The following is a 15,407-nucleotide window of genomic DNA, read 5'->3' as shown; positions in this document are numbered from 1 at the left end:
GTAGAAAGCATGAGGTTTTTCATCACCACTTGACAGTCGCTTGCAGTATGGAAGATTCCACTGTTTCCCCAACTTTTACTGTCATTTACTATTCAAGCAGAAGCACCTCTGGCCACATGCGCACTAACGTCCTACTTATCAATTCATCGTACTAAGCTCTAAAATAAATAAATAAAACTATGAAGATAGAGACCATATTAAGTAAAAATGCTAAGACCGTATTTCATACAGATTCTTTAAAAAAATGATCAGTACGCTTGCCAGAAAAACGCACTAAATTCACAGGGAGTAGTTCCAGCTTACCCCACCTCAAAGAGCAGAGCCCATTTCCGAAGGGCAGCGACGAGCCGCACCGCTGGCGCCTCTACCTGCCGCCGCGCCACGACTGCACGCGAGCGTCCACGCGGCTCCCGCAGACGCGACCGAGCGCATTGCTCGGTGGTCAGCCGGTTCAGCACACTTTTGTTTCAGCAAATAGTTGGAGCATTGCACAGAGACCAGTTGGTCACTAGGATGAGATCATTCCCAACAGCAAACTCTGTCAAAAAGCTGTTTGTTACACGCTGCTGCGCTTCAGAAAGTTCGCTTCGTTCCGCGATTGTAGATGGTGCGGGGAAAGGTTCGCTTGATTGTTCAGAAAATATTCAGGGTTTCGGGTTTTTTTGTTGCTTTTTTGTTTTTAAATATTTCTACCTCTTTAGATTTAGCACGCTTATGAAGATATTTTTAGGCAAATTGATAAGAATATAAGGGGGCGACTCCTGACTCCAAGTATCGGAGGGTCTGGTGAAGGGCTTCCGCCCCAAGTCCAAAAGAAGCGCTTTTTAACTCTTACAGCCTCCCTTCAGTCCCTCTTCGCATCCCTTTCAAGTAAGGAGAAAGCATCCTGACCTGCACACAGCTGGCCTCAGGCTGCAGAACAAGAACACAGCAGCACGGAAGAAAAAGGTTGCTACAGCTTGAGGTACCCTTGCTGGAGAACAAACGAGGAAGAAGAACAGTGCCCACACCACCATCCTCGCTTCCAAAGGCAAACCCACCTCTTGGGCTCCCCTCGCAGGAGCTCAGACACCTACTTTCAAAAGGTGGCTTCAACCAAGAGCCCGACAGGCTCCGGGCAGCCGACTCCCCCATACAAACCCCAAAACCAGCGTCTGCGGTTCTGATACGTACCTGCCCGAGGGCACGGGCACTTGTCGTGCTGAAGATCAGCACGTTGCAGATTCGCAGGGGAGGCATCCCCATGCGGGCCTCCAAAGGAGCTGACCCCACACACCCCCAGCACACAAAGCATCGGGCTGAAATACCGAAGTGCCCACAGCACCCCCGCTTTGGGTGAAGGGGGCTCCAGGCCCTGGAAGCTGGAAATCCTGGTTCCATTTCCTCCCCAGCCTGAGACCACCCAGACCCACGTGCCCCCTTTCCAGGCAGGGCTCTCCCAGCCGCGGGCACCTCGCGCAGTGCAGCAGCTCCCGCAGGGCAGCTGGGCCAGGAACGGGGAGCTACAGGCATGCGAGCAGCCAGAGCATCTGCCCGTCCCTCCTAGCTGAGCGCTCGAGGCTTTCACTTCTGCTTCAAGAACTGCTTCGGCTTTATGCAAGAGGCTTGCTGGGCAAAATCAGAAGTAATCCTACGGACATAAGCCAGAGCCCATGAGCCCTGACACCCGAGCATCCTATTCCCTGCACTGCAGCCGAGCATGCCAACGTCTGAGCCTCCTTCCAGACCTCCCCTGGTATTTTCCTCCAGTGCAGGCGAATTCTCAACTCAGCTACAAGAAGCAAAAGAGAAGCAGATGCAGAATTACAGTTTGCCATTGCACAGCGCAAGTGAAACAAATCCAGACGCAGCAGCATTTATTAACAGCTGGATCACAGGAATTCTGAACAAAGACAAAACCGAGAAGCCACGCAGTAGTTAGGAATCGAGAGCAGCTCCGGTTGTGTTCTGTGACCGAACCAATCCCGCAGATGTCTCGCGAGGCACGGGCTGCCTGTTCTCAGCTCACTTTCCAGAGGCAAATACAGATGCTTCCGAAAGTTCCATCCTGTGGTTGGTTCATTTCTCCTCTCATCCAAGCATCTGCTGCCTGCAGCTCACGCCGCAGCCTTTCAGCTTCAGCTAGAAGGAATGAGCCAATTAACCTGGAGGTTACACAAAGAAAGAGGAAAGCAGGCGGCCTTTAATCAGACCAATCCAGCGAGCGTCTCCAACACTCAACTTTTTTTTTTTTTTTTTAAAGAGGAGACTGAAAAAGTCATTTAGTAAAAGCTAGCTAAGATAGAGACCAAGTGACAGGCAGTCTCCAGATAAGAAATACAGGATTTGAATCAGAATCCCCCAAAACACAGGCTACGTCTCTGTTTGGTAGATGAAAGTGGTCCCCTCGATATACACCCCCCCCCTTTTTGGTATTATGTTTCTGAGAAGCGTAACACAGAGCTTTCAGGTAGAGCTTCTGGCTCCTGTACTTTGAAAGACTAAAAGAAAGCCTCTCAGAAGAGATAAGCAGTGACACGGGGGCAATTAGCGTGACATGCAAGCTACAAGTTTGATAAATCGTGCCAGGAGGACAAAGGTAACGGTGGTAACCAAAGATAACTCTGCTATTTGGAGATGTAGGGACTTTTGAGCTATGGGATTTCTTCACTAAGACCAGCACCTGCCTGGCTACGAGTTATTCACCCCCAGGAAGGAAAGGCATTTCTGCAGCAGCAGGTCAGTGCTGGCAGCGCAGACAAAGGGACCGAAGGAGCCATGTCACACACCTGCATGGTGCACAGAACCACGCTGCTCACGGCGGCACCTGAAGCTCCAAGGCCAGCAGGAGCGGGGTGGCACACGTTTATCCCTCACCCGAGCACGGAAAGCCAGAGGTTTAACAAAGGACACCAAAAAACATGCTACAGCATAAATCCATGCAGACAAGCCTTCTGCCCAACCTGCTGTGGTTCTGACACTGATATCTGCCCCCCACGTGCCATGGGAGCGCGCAGAGTAACACGGCCCTGCTGGTTTACGGAGTCCCAGCCACCACCGGTTACTGCGCCCCGCTCCTCTGCTCTTTGTGCTAAGATCCTTGCACCCCCCCCCACCCCCAATACGTGCCATGTGTGTGTCACACACACATTTAGTGGGTTTTTCCACCCCCAGCGCCCCGGAAGAGCTCAGGCTTGAACCTAAAGCCTTATCAGGAAGGCTGAAAGAACGGCTTTGGAAGTCCGGTATCAGTAAACAAGAAGAGTCGCAGGTGGACGCACGGCTTCCCCTTGGAGTTTGACCCAGCAACAACTTCCAGCTTAACCCAAAGCTTACATTGCTCAGGTAATTACATCCAGTCAGCTGGAGTCTGAAAATTGAAATAACTTAAGGACAAAACAGGGTAGGCAAGTCACTTCCTACGTGACTTGGTAACCTGGAAAGTGGCTTTTCTTTAAAAATTTAGCAGGGAGAGCAACGCTACCCAAGCCTTTCTGCACGGGCTGGGTCATGCGCTCGAGATCAGAGACTATTTCTGTTCCACCTTCCTGTTCCAGAGGTTTGTTTATAAGTCTGTTTGTTTTACTCCGCAGTTTATAAACCGTGAAGTCTTTTTAAGCAACACCACAACTTGAGGAAAAAAAAACGCTTTTTACAGTTCTACAATCAAGATGCTCCGATGCATTTCAACTTTGATTACCTGTTTTATGCACGCGTTGTGTCGCCCTCTTCTAATTTGCAAGTTAAACATTGTGCTGAATTCGCTTATTAGAACGCAGTTGTGAGGATAACTCCCACCGAAGTTTTGATGAGATAAGGACATGCAGCACGTCAGCCTCAATCTCCCCCTCGGCACTCAGTAAATCCACATTTTTTCCATTAAATGACCAAGAGTGAAATTGCTGAGCAGCATAAATGCCTACTGCAAAATATATAATGCGAACAAATGTATTTAAATCCTATACAGATTTCAAGAGCGAGTTTTGCACTGTATAATTTTCTGTCCAGTTCATGTTCAACCGTGCGATTACATCAGCACCTCAAAATATTAGGAGATGTGACGCCTGCCAGGGAATTTCATTTGGGAAATGTAACAGGCACAGTCAGCATATTTGCCTGCTGAAAAATAAGGCTACGGACAAATTACATAGCAGAGAAAAACAAACATACCCCAGGCCCAGAGGAAGAAAAAGGTTTTATTTCCATCACTTTGGCGTTTTCAGCCTTTCTGCAGGCACACCACAGAGGGAAAGCGGCCGGGGGGCCCTTCAGGAACAGACCGACCGAGGCGAGCGCCTTCTCGGCGGGATCCAGCGCAACCAGGAGGACTCGGATCTCAGGGAGCCACACGCCCCGGAGTCACAGGATGATCCGCGGGCATTCAGCTCCTACCAGCACAGGACGGAGTACTGCTTTCACTGCGATAGGTGATCGACCACGCCGAGAACATCTCTCGCCATGTTCTGCTCCCACTCCCCAAATGGGGTTTAAGGGGAAGGAGAGGATCCCAGAAGAAGGGTTGGTCTCAGCCAAGGCTCCAGACCAGCTGGCCAACACCTGCAGGCTCAGGCTTTGAGCTGGAACCCTCCCACCGGGCTCACTGCACCTACAGAGCCTCGGCCTCCTCTTCCCCCTTCCACCCAGGAAGAGACGGTGCAGGGAAGAGGCGAAGCAACCATTAAGAGCACCCCACGGCCAGGGGGCTTACCAGCACACCGGAGCTCTGCCAGAAGTCTCCACAGGTTGATCTCAGACCGCACCCCCAAGAGCTGTAAGTGTGAAAATGCGATGTGGTGTTGTGGGTAACACGTGTGCCACCAGCCCAGGATTGCGGCCCAAGAGAAGCAAATTCCCCCGGTTTCCTGAAGACGCCACTGAACGTCAGCACTGTAACACAGGTTACTGAGGAAGCAGGAGAGAAACAGAAATAGGAACCAAATTAATTGTCGTTTTGTTCCCTCCTCCCCAGGCCTGTATTCTTGGAGGCACGGTCAGCTACAACGCAGAACAGCAGAACGAGACATAAATAACAAACATAATAAACAAGAAAACAGAAAATCTCATTACTCGAAATGTAAGTATCTGGAATTAATCAGTCTTAAGCTTCTTTAGCAGAGCTGTACACAAACCCCCACCAGCAACACTCCGCTTTAAACCCAGGGGAGCAGCACCCCTGCAGGACGGGTCCCGGCACGGAGCACCGCGTGTAGCGGACGGATTTGGGCTCAGGAGGGGAGCGCTGGGCGAGGCAGCGTGCTGCTGCTGCTGCCGCCACTGCTGCGGTGCCAGGCCTGGCCGGGCAAAGCTGCCCCCAGCACGGTGCTTCCAGCACTGCCAGCTCCTGCGTGGGGCTCCGGGAACAAAACATGGGTGAAAGGACGGAGCCCCTCGTTCTGACACTACCTCGGGGCAGGGAACTGCCACCCAAGCGCACAGTCCCTAAGAAATACCCTGCACTCGGGTCTTCGAGTCGAAAAAGCAGAAGCCGCCATGGCTCTCCTAGAGGTTCAAGCTCAAAGCCACGTTACTCTGACAAATCACAGCAGCTTCTTCGAGGAGATTACAGGCAGTTTGGCATAGCTTAAGAGCCCTAGACGCACCGTACAGCTTCGCCCTTAATAACTTAACCCCCTTCCTCCGCTCCGAGCTGGGCACTCTCTCACTTAGCTCCTCAAATGTTTTCCTCTCACTTCCCAAAGAGCATTCAAGTCACTGGTGCGCTCCCGAGCATAACTTTCTATTCTCTTTCCTGACAGTCAATTACCAAAATAACTCTTCTATCCTCCCAGCGTCACTTTTGGACCATTTCCTACTCTCATTATATAACCAGGGACCTCTACTTTAAAAGGAAATCTCATTTTATCGCAGGAAGTCGGTCCCCCAGGGGAAAAATATTAGAGACGTCTGCAGCGCGTTTAAAAAAGACACGGCATCAGCTGATGCCAGCCGGAGTTAAGATTTTTAGAAGCGCTGTATTAAATTACGTGCTCCGATCAACCCTCGAACAGCCTTCTTGAAAGGTCTTCGAAGCAAAAATAAAACCACCCCACATGCAATGAGCTCAGATGGCCCACAGACAGGCTTCGGTGGGCAAGAAACGCAGGTAACGAGGAAAACAGCAGCACGGGCCAGGCGTGAGTCGGGCCGGTAGGGCGCAGACGGAGGGAAGGAGCAGCAGAGCACCCCGAGCACAGACGCAGCTCACGGGGGTTCAGCAGAGACCCAGCTCAGCGCTTTAAAACTAAAGGCTTTCATCAAACGCGTAAGGAGATTTACTGCACAATCCGGCCATCTCCTGCCAGCCGACAAATTCAGCTGCTCCCGGCCAGCGCCACCCCAGCCGTGCACTAACCCCCCCGGAGCGCCCCCCTACCCGAGCGCGGTTCCAGCACACCGCCAGCACAACGGAGCACGCCCGAACCACGGAGCAGTGGACTGAACGAACACAAACCCTCGGGAAGGTCCCTCTCCAGCAAGGGCTCGGGTCAGATGTGGAGGAAGCCCTGGGAGCTGCCTGCACACACACACACACACACACACGGCTGTGCCCATCGGCAAGGCCTTTGTGCGGTACCAGCCACTCGTGGTCGCTTGGCGAGTTGGCAACCTCAGCTTGGAATCGTTTCCCACCTTCACAGGGTTCACGTTTTTATTGGAGAAGGAAATCTCCCATAGGCTGCCAGTAAAAGAACGCAGTACATCAAAGTAATATCATGAGTTAAAGAGTTGGTATAGTTTTAAGAACAAGAATAAGACCACTGATGCAAGCAAGAGAACAGCCGACCAATTATTTTTTTTAAAACCATCATTGCCATCTCCTGCATTAAAGCCTCGGTTCTCAAATAAGCGTACAGCTTACTGGACACATTTGGCTTGCAGCAGCCAGGCAACGCCATACACTGCATTCAGATAAATAATCATTATTGGTAGCAAAACAACCGTTATATTTAAGTGGAAATTAAACCTGCAAATGTCAGTTTCAGGCAAGTTATAGAATCCCTCCTTAAAAGAGAATTCCCGAGCTGAAAGTAGGTTGGACCAAAAGCAAATAAGCCAGGGTTACATCAAGGCAGTGCTAACGCAGATATACATCCCTGTAAATCCAGGCACTCACCAATTACACCAATGCAAGCTACTAAGAGGGTCACCCTGGGACAAATATGTAATCCCCAATGTGACACTTGATCCTATTGCCCTACATGCTCTGTCCAAATCCCAATGCATAACAAAAAAAGTATGTTTCACTCAGAAGACCAGTTTAAAAAAAAAATCCACTCCTCAGAAGACGAGAGAGATATCCCCTAACTTTCATCTTGCACACGCTTAAATGGGTGGAAGCGCAGTCTAAGAAAAAACAATACATGTGCTTTACGCATAAAGATATCCTGAAAAAAGTAACACCGAAGATTACGTACGCTGCTTTATATATAAGCTCCATTTTATGTAACCCGTTTGCATTTGAGCCACCCACCGCCCCCCACGCAGAGCTCCCATCGTGGCGGTGTCCCAGCAGTGCCCCGAGACACGGGTGCCACGCGTTAGGACGTGTCACCCCCGGGCCACCTAAGGGCTACCAGCCTCAGAGGCGAGGTGACGATGTCCTGTCGCCCCGTCCGGCTGGAAGCTTCTGGCACTGCCGGCGGAGGTGGAACCATCCTGCAGGCTCAGCAGGAGCACGGGCTGCAAGTACCAACTGCACCGCCGACCCGACGTCTCCTCCAGGGCCTCAGAGCCGTTTTAAAGGTTTCCTCTCACATCCCACCCTGCTCCTCAGAGGTTTTATCTCTGCCTTCTCAGGGATAACGTCATATATGCTAAAGTTTTTCTTTTATTATCACAGTAACGCTTCTGAAGCTGTGCATCAATAGCTCATCTCGTGACTTTCTATTGCATCCTTAAATACATTTAAGTTACCGCTGCATATATGAATCACTTTAAAATCCACAGCTCCTGCTAAGTTAGAAGTCCAAATCATCTCTTTACATCTAGAACCCTTTTTCTAACTGCTTTCATTTCATGACCAAAACAAGAAACCATCTGCTGCCACCACAAGAGTCAGAGGGAAGGAAAAGCCTGTGACTCAGTTCTTTGTCTCATTCTTTACCTCTTATGTCTGCAGCATCCAATTCGAAGCCTCTGCTGCAGCTGCCTTGGGGATTTTTGTCTCTGCTCCTCCACAGTTTTGACGTCTCCAATTACTTTCACTATTAAGTAGCAAAATATGCAAAAGAACTTCTTCACGGTGGGGGAGCACTGGGACAGGCTGCCCAGGGAGGTTGTGGGGTCTCCTTCCCTGGAGATATTCAAGGCCCGTCTGGACGCCTACCTGGGCAGCCTGCTCTAGGGAACCTGCTTTGGCAGGGGGGTTGGACCCGATGAGCTCTGGAGGGCCCTTCCAACCCCTACAGTTCTGTGACTCTGTGATTAATGAGGTATCCACGGGCAGCAGAACGCCTGCTCTGAGAATCCTTAAGACCAGTGCAGATAGATGCAGGAGCATCTTAAAAACAAGCACCACACCCAACACAACTGCAGTAGAGAAACAGCTGCCGCGGAGTCAGAAGACTGACAGGAGAACACCCAAGGTGAAACGGGAAGGGGCCCGGAAATGGATGAGAGGAAAAATCCCCATCAATGGCAACAACCCCAACTCGAGATCCGGGCACTTGCTGCTAAGACACCTCGCCCCACCCAGAAGAACTGCGCTGCAGACAGTAACGACGTTACAGGCAGGAGTGGAGCACGCAGCACTGCTATAAGCAGGGCTAACAATCAGTCGCACGTACAAACGCTTTCTGCAGGCTTTCCGACGGAACACATCCGTGGTTTTGGACGCTTTGCCCCACTCCTCCCCAGGCCTTACCTCCGCACGGCTCGCAGCCACGCCACCGGCAGCGCTCCTCCACCTGCTTCCCGCAGCACAGAGCCAGGTCGGTGCCTGCCCGCATCCCCTTCTCAGCCAGTTCCTTCTCTCCTTTAACTGAGCTATGGGCCTCCTAAAAATAGTTCGAGAAATCCCACCTGACCCTAACCCACTTCACAGCACGCACGGTTACAGTGCCGCAGAGAGCCCGACAAAAAGCTGCAGCCTCAGAGCGGCCCCGCTACAGAACGGGCACCACGATACGGGAACAAACCCCGGCGGCACGCCGCTGGAAGGACAAACGGCCAGGGTGCCCACGGCACGGACCTCCCGCAGCGAGCGCACAAGTGGCGGGCTGGGGGAAGGGACGGAAAGGGACAACGAGAGTGACAAGACGCGAGAGCACACGCCTGCTTCCCCCAGGAGCATTTTAAGCATGTCACAAACTCCAGCTCGGCCGCACGCAGGGCGCGCTGCAGGCATCGGGTGGGGGTTCAGAACCCCGTGGGCAGGGGGTCCCCAGCACCACGATTGTCACTGTCGGGTCTGAATTGATCCCATATTCTCGGGCTTCAGGAGTCCTAACGGGAGTATGTAAGCACACTTTGAAATTCATCTGATAAAAGCTCCCCTAGTTTTACTTTGTCTAAAGCAAGCGTCAACACCCTGCATTGGGCTGAGAAGCAGCTTTCCAGGATGATGTAGCCCCAATGCAATTTTACCAAAGGAACAATGACTCACTCCCAGGCGGAATGCGGTGGAAACGTATGACCTAATGCTCTGAAAGAAGCTTGCTTTTTCAAAAAGAAACAGCTTTAGTATGTACAGTATCTTCCCAACAGCTAACGTTTCAAGAAGGGAGTTTCTGCACGACGGAGCTTACAAAATTACCTCTATTTTTTTTGGCATGTTTCAGCTGTAGCTAGGCTGAGTGGCTTTTGACAAGGACTACCTGCGCGCAGCCCTCCGAGCCTTAATTTCAGTCGAAGGCTACACGACCACAGCGCTGCGTGACCCTGCTGCCCCGCGTCGGCCCTGCCTAGGACGGGGCAGAGCCAGCAGGAGGGAGGCGCCGCCCCGGCACCCAGCGTGGACGGAGGCGTTACAGCAGCGTGCTAGCGCTCACCCGGTACCAAACATTTGCAAGCTGCGAGCACTCGACTGACGAGCAAGACAAGCCTACTTCGTGTTGAGCTGGATTCCTGGCAGTGTTGCGGGGGATCCTCCATCTACCAGAGGCTGATTTTACGACCGACCAGCCAGCAGCTGTACGGCTTACTGGAGTTACCTGTCACAAGGAGGCCCAGAGTGACTGGAGGGATTTCAGCGCGCAGCGACCATCCCTCGGGTTTGATCCTGCATTGTTCCCCGTCTCTCAAGAAGACTCCAGACAAAAGGGGCAGAGCGTGGGCGGAGAATCGGAGTTGGTGACACAGCCTAATCAGGATTTCAATCATGCTAATGGATGTGATTAACTGCATACTTCTCCTGCAAGCTTCCTGCAGCTGCACAGGAGTAGCTTGATAGCCAGAACTGCATGAGGGACCTGCTCGGCCCACGGTAATCTCCAGCTACACCACGTGCGGCACGTCACCCAGGGTGCGGGGCTGCACCTAATACTTAGCCCTAATTCCTCCCACACAGCAAGTCTTCCCCCGTGCCAACGCAGTCATCTGGGGCAGGCTGCACAGACTCCGGACCTGTTTGTGCCGAAGTCTCTCCACAGAAGCACGTCGCTGCTCCGCGAGGCTGGAAGTCTCACCTTCGCTAACAAAGCTGGTACAAGGCCTGCTGCGCTGCACAAACGGGCCTCAATCGTGCAGCTAAAACTGATTTTTTTTTTTTGCTAGTTCTGTCCAAGTCACAAGGACGCAGCTAGCTTTTCTTTGGAGTTAGTATCTTGCTACCTCTTACGAGAGCTCCTAATTCAGTGGCTGCCACTCTGGGGAAAAACTCCGAGAGGAGCCAGACAAGGATGAAAAAAGCAACAAGAAATACACCTTTTTTTTTTTTTTTTTTAAAAACAGTGAGGTGGTTGGGTAGGCAGGGAAGAAGTCCCTTCCCTCCCTGTTCCCTCAGGTAAGTAACCCACCAGGCTCCCACCTGCCAGCAGAAGTTCCAAGGGAAGGACGGGTACTTCGGAGCTTCACCGCGCCATCACTCACATACGCATCCCCTCTGCAGCAAGGCAGCAGACCTCCACCTCCCAGCACCACATCCACCTCCCAGCACCACGTGCCTCCTGTGTTTTGCAGAGCAACAACTGCAGACACGCTGCTATCAGCAGCTGTTTGGACAACACAGGCATCCCGGGCGCTGTCATACCAGCCTAAGACTAAACTTGTTTGGGAACAGACCTGCCCTCCCCAACAAACCCTTGACACTCTGATTTTAATTTTTATTTTTTTAGAGCTTAAATACTGCTCCAGCATCACGCTGGTGTCTGTCCATAGTCCTTTGGGTTTAGAATTCCAGCACAGCTTGAATATCACAAAACTCTGAAATAATTTGGAACATTTATAGCTTCAAACTGTATTAAGGAGCCTCCCCATGAACAACACAGCGCACTAGCGTGAGCCAGAAGCATTGTGCTTGTATTGTTAGCAAGTTAAAAATCCGCGTAACATCCACAGCAACTGATTTCGCTGACCTTTCCATCCCACGAGAAATTCTTTTACATGTGCAAAATACCAAGTCATGAAATTGGCTTCTGAGATGTAGGAGGCTGCAGAAGTTCACGGCTGGGGACAGGAGGGCGAGCTGTACGAGCCTACCTGCACGCCTAATTCACATGGGCCGTACTTTGGCAGCCTGGCTTTTATGCCACCCCCTCGAGGATCTGATCCAAAGTACATTTACCCTTCCCTCCGGGAGATGAACTCTGCAGCAGGGGACAGCAGCGATGATGGCTCAGACTCAGGCTGCTCTGCCACCGCTCTGCAGGCTGTAATCACAGAGCCTGGCGTTTCTCTGGTCTACATTTGAGTATGATCTAACCTGCCTCCGAGGAGATACAAAAAAGAAAATGAGTTTGATAGCACTGTTAAGACATGAGGAAGCCACACACACAGGCATTTGACTAAGCAAGAGATTCATCTATTTTAGCTGGGACAGGAAGTATAAACATGAAGCTACAGGAAATAACTCTGCCTTTCAGAGCGGTATCAGCTTCTTCCAGTTTGCCTTTGAAACTCCAAAAGCACACACACAAAATATATTTTCACTGTCTACAATCAGACTGGCAACAACACGATGAGTAACATGCCTCGAGCTCTTAAGTTTCCGAGGAGGAGGCCTGGATTTTATCTTCAATCTCCGTCGAGACTGGCAAGATAAATTATTTGGGATTTTTTGGACTAGAACAAGGTACAACTATATTTGTCTTTTAAGTAACCACCACTTTCATTTGAATTGCAAGTAGCTCAAACGCACCTTCACAGATTCATACCCTGTCTGACCAGTGGTTTCCCTTAGTCATAAGTTTGGCATATATCAGAATTTGGAAGTCTGCGCATCAGTGTATGTGGAGACAAATGCAATTTAAGGAGCAGTTATTAGCTGAAGATAATGAATAGAGAGTTTATTAAACAGCAGGTGAGCTGAAGAATAGCACACAAGAACAAGAAAAGCACCAAGCGATAGGTACAAACTAGTCCTGAACTCTACAAGAACTCAAATTTGTTTTAATGGCTCAGATTCGTTTATTTCTAGGGAGGAGAGGCAACCACTAAAACACAACAGGGGTTGGGACCTCAATTATAATTACTGCTCCTTTCACTAAAATTAAGGCTGAGTCAGCCCTTTCTACTAACTCTAGAGGGATATGTAATTTATTTGTTTAAACTGAGTATTCATCAGACTTCATAAAACAAGCTTAAGAATGGAAATCAAGTCCTACCCCAACCTTACCTACCGCTCCTTTGAAAAACAAAAAGTTGTTCCTATTTCCATGGTGTTTCTGCTGACCGGGTTGTCTTGTGCTCGCGCTGTTGAGGGGCAGGTGGGTGGTGGAGGGCGTTTAGTACCGCGATAGGACAAGTTCACTTTGGTATTTAAAGCCTAAACTTAACTGGCAAACATCCTTAGAAGTTAAATGAAGGAGCACTCTGAACCAAGTACCTGAGAGGCAGCATCGCCACCTTTACTTGAGACTTCCCAGCACCATAAGGCACGGCATATGCAGATACCAGAATAAGTCCACGCTGCTTTCAATAGCTTCTGGGAGCTCGCCCTGCGATTATTCACCTCCCTGTCTCTTTCCTCCGCTCGCTACGATGCCCACAACCCACTCGGACAGAGCAGAGGGCAAGGGCTGGAGCAAGGCACTGGCCCACAGCACCACACCGCTCGTAACCTTCAAAGCTTCCCGCAGACAAATTGGAGATGTGCTCCAACAAGCTGCCCGGATAACCCGCACGGGGAGGTCCTGCGATTCCCAGCGCCGAGCTGCGGCGTTCAACGCTCCCCGGAGCCAGCCCGAGGATCACGGGCCAGCAGCACATGAACTGACTGACAGAGTCGTTAGCTTTTAAGAAACTACCCGATAAAGCCAGATATTAAGCGCTTAGCGAGTATCCCCTGCCATAAGCACACTACCAGCAGGCCTCCCGTTCGGTCCTTGCAGGCGAGGGACTGGATCCTCCCCTGTCACCATCCGAGGACTCGCTGGGCACCCACAGAGCTGTGCCAATGGCAACGCTGGGCTCTGGCTGAGCTTTAAGTGCCACGATCTGCAAGTCACTGACACCTCTTTGTATTATTTGATCTTTCCCTGGTGTCATTTCTGTAGAGGCACAGAACAGATTTAATAACATCCGTGTCCTTCAGCCTTAGAGTCAGTCGCATTCACAAGCATCAACCATTCTCCCTTTGGGCTAATTATTTCTCGCTAAGGTGTCATTATTTCACAAAGAAAACAGAGCACATTGCAGCCACTGCAACAGAAAGTCAATTAAGCTATTTTTAAAATTGAACAGTCCATCTCATCTGATCTGAGGAGGGCAAGAAGCCATGAATCCTCCGAAATGTGACTAAAAGGATAGTCAGAAGCCTCATCGGTTCTCATAAGTCCCCCCTTTCCGCCTGCCTAAGTGACTACTTGGCTGGGCAAAACTGCTTTATCATAATGCTATTACAGCCTCGAATATTGTTGAATTATTTCTTATCTTCCTCAAAGAGAAAGTTAATCGAGTTACAGCAGAACATTATATAATGCCAGTACAGCATACAACACCAGATGGAATAATTAAGGCCTAACAAAGAGGAAATAAGTTTTACAGTTGGAGAACTCCAGCGCAGGCGGGCCCGTCCTTTCAGTTTGCAAAACGCAGCTACGGCAGCGTCAGACAGAGCGCCCTGCGTAGGGAGGCACCGCGCAGGGCTTGCTAGCCCACAAGCTGAAACATTAGAAAAGTGCTTAGATGTCCATCGCACTATTCAAGGAGCCTTTCGGATGCGCTGCTGGAGCTGCAAGCTGCGAAGAACGTAGCTCATGAAATATAGAAGTCCGGCTTCACAAGAAAAAGACAATTCATTTACCGTATTTTTTAAAAGTTATTTGTTAAACCCGTATAGGGATCGGCGGACAGAAAGAAAAGAGGAAGCAACCAAGACTTATCAGCAAACACCTAGGAAGGATTTTACCGTACATATATAAAAATAAGTAAGAGCCAGCTTAGATACGCTTGCAGACTGCGAATTTCACACCCAGCGTGGCGGAATTGGGGGTTACCCCAACGCACTCTGCCCCCAGCCAGATCAATGCGGGGGGGTCTGTCGGCGGCACCCCCAGGGCCCAGCCCCCCGAGCTGCCCGGGGATCTCCCGGCGGGGTGCACCCACCCCCCCCCCGCCCTGCTCGGCCCCCTGCCCGCGGGGGGGGGGAAGCCCGAGGAGCCCCCCAGGAACCCCGGGAGCCCCCCAGGAGCCGCCCCGTGCCGGGCTGCCCGCCCCAGGGCCTCCCCTGACGGGACAAAGGCGGTGCCCGCACCCCCCCCACACCCCCCCCCCAGCCCCCTCAGAAGGGCCGGGGCCGGCCCCCGCCCGCCGCTCGGTACCGGGGGGGGGGGGGGGGGGGGGCTGCGGGGAGCGGCTGTGGGCCGGGGCCGGGCGGGCAGCCCTCAGAGACCCCCCCCCAGCCCTCAGAGGCCCCCCCCCCCAGCCCTCAGAGAGCCCCCCTCAACCCCCCCCAGCCCTCACAAGCCCCCCGCCCGCCGCCCCCCCACACACAAGGCCGGAGCCCCCCCACCCCTCACCGCCGCCGCCCCTCACGGCGGGCACCCCCCGGGCGCCCCCAGCGGGGGCTCCGCAGCCCCCCACCCGCCGCCCTTACCCTCAGCGGGGGCTGCCGCCGGCACGGAGCCGCCTGGCGAGGGTCGCTGTCCCCTGCGGGCCCGGCCGGGGAGGAGGAGGAGGAGGAGGAGGAGGAGGAGGAGGAGCAGCAGCAGGGAGCGGAGCGGGCGCTGGCCTCACGCCGAGCGCACTACCCTGCTGGCGCCGCGGGCGGGCCCTCGGCCGCTCCGCCAATCGCGAGGCGCCGCGCCCGCCGCCAGCCAATCGGCGCGAGG

The 15,407-nt window shown here is 52.2% G+C and overlaps 1 protein-coding gene across 50 annotated transcripts in view; it reads right to left on the bottom strand.

The window, feature by feature from the left end:
* The window catches only part of MAP4 (microtubule associated protein 4), a 154,573-nt gene extending 139,205 nt beyond the window's left edge, over positions 1–15,368 (bottom strand). For 46 of the 50 annotated variants that reach the window (XM_040549216.1, XM_040549211.1, XM_040549221.1 and 43 more), the window contains exon 1: positions 15,173–15,334. The gene's annotated coding sequence lies outside the window, so the exon portion shown is untranslated. Of the gene's footprint in view, positions 1–15,172 lie in introns of all 50 variants that reach the window. The other 4 variants (XM_040549235.1, XM_040549250.1, XM_040549223.1 and 1 more) reach the window with 4 other exon arrangements.
* Positions 15,369–15,407: the final 39 nt, after the last annotated feature.

This window comes from Cygnus olor, chromosome 2, assembly GCF_009769625.2.
Source record: "Cygnus olor isolate bCygOlo1 chromosome 2, bCygOlo1.pri.v2, whole genome shotgun sequence".
Lineage (NCBI taxonomy): Eukaryota > Metazoa > Chordata > Aves > Anseriformes > Anatidae > Cygnus > Cygnus olor.
The sequence above is the reverse complement of the archived record's forward strand: the minus strand, read 5'-3'. Positions and strand labels throughout refer to the sequence as shown.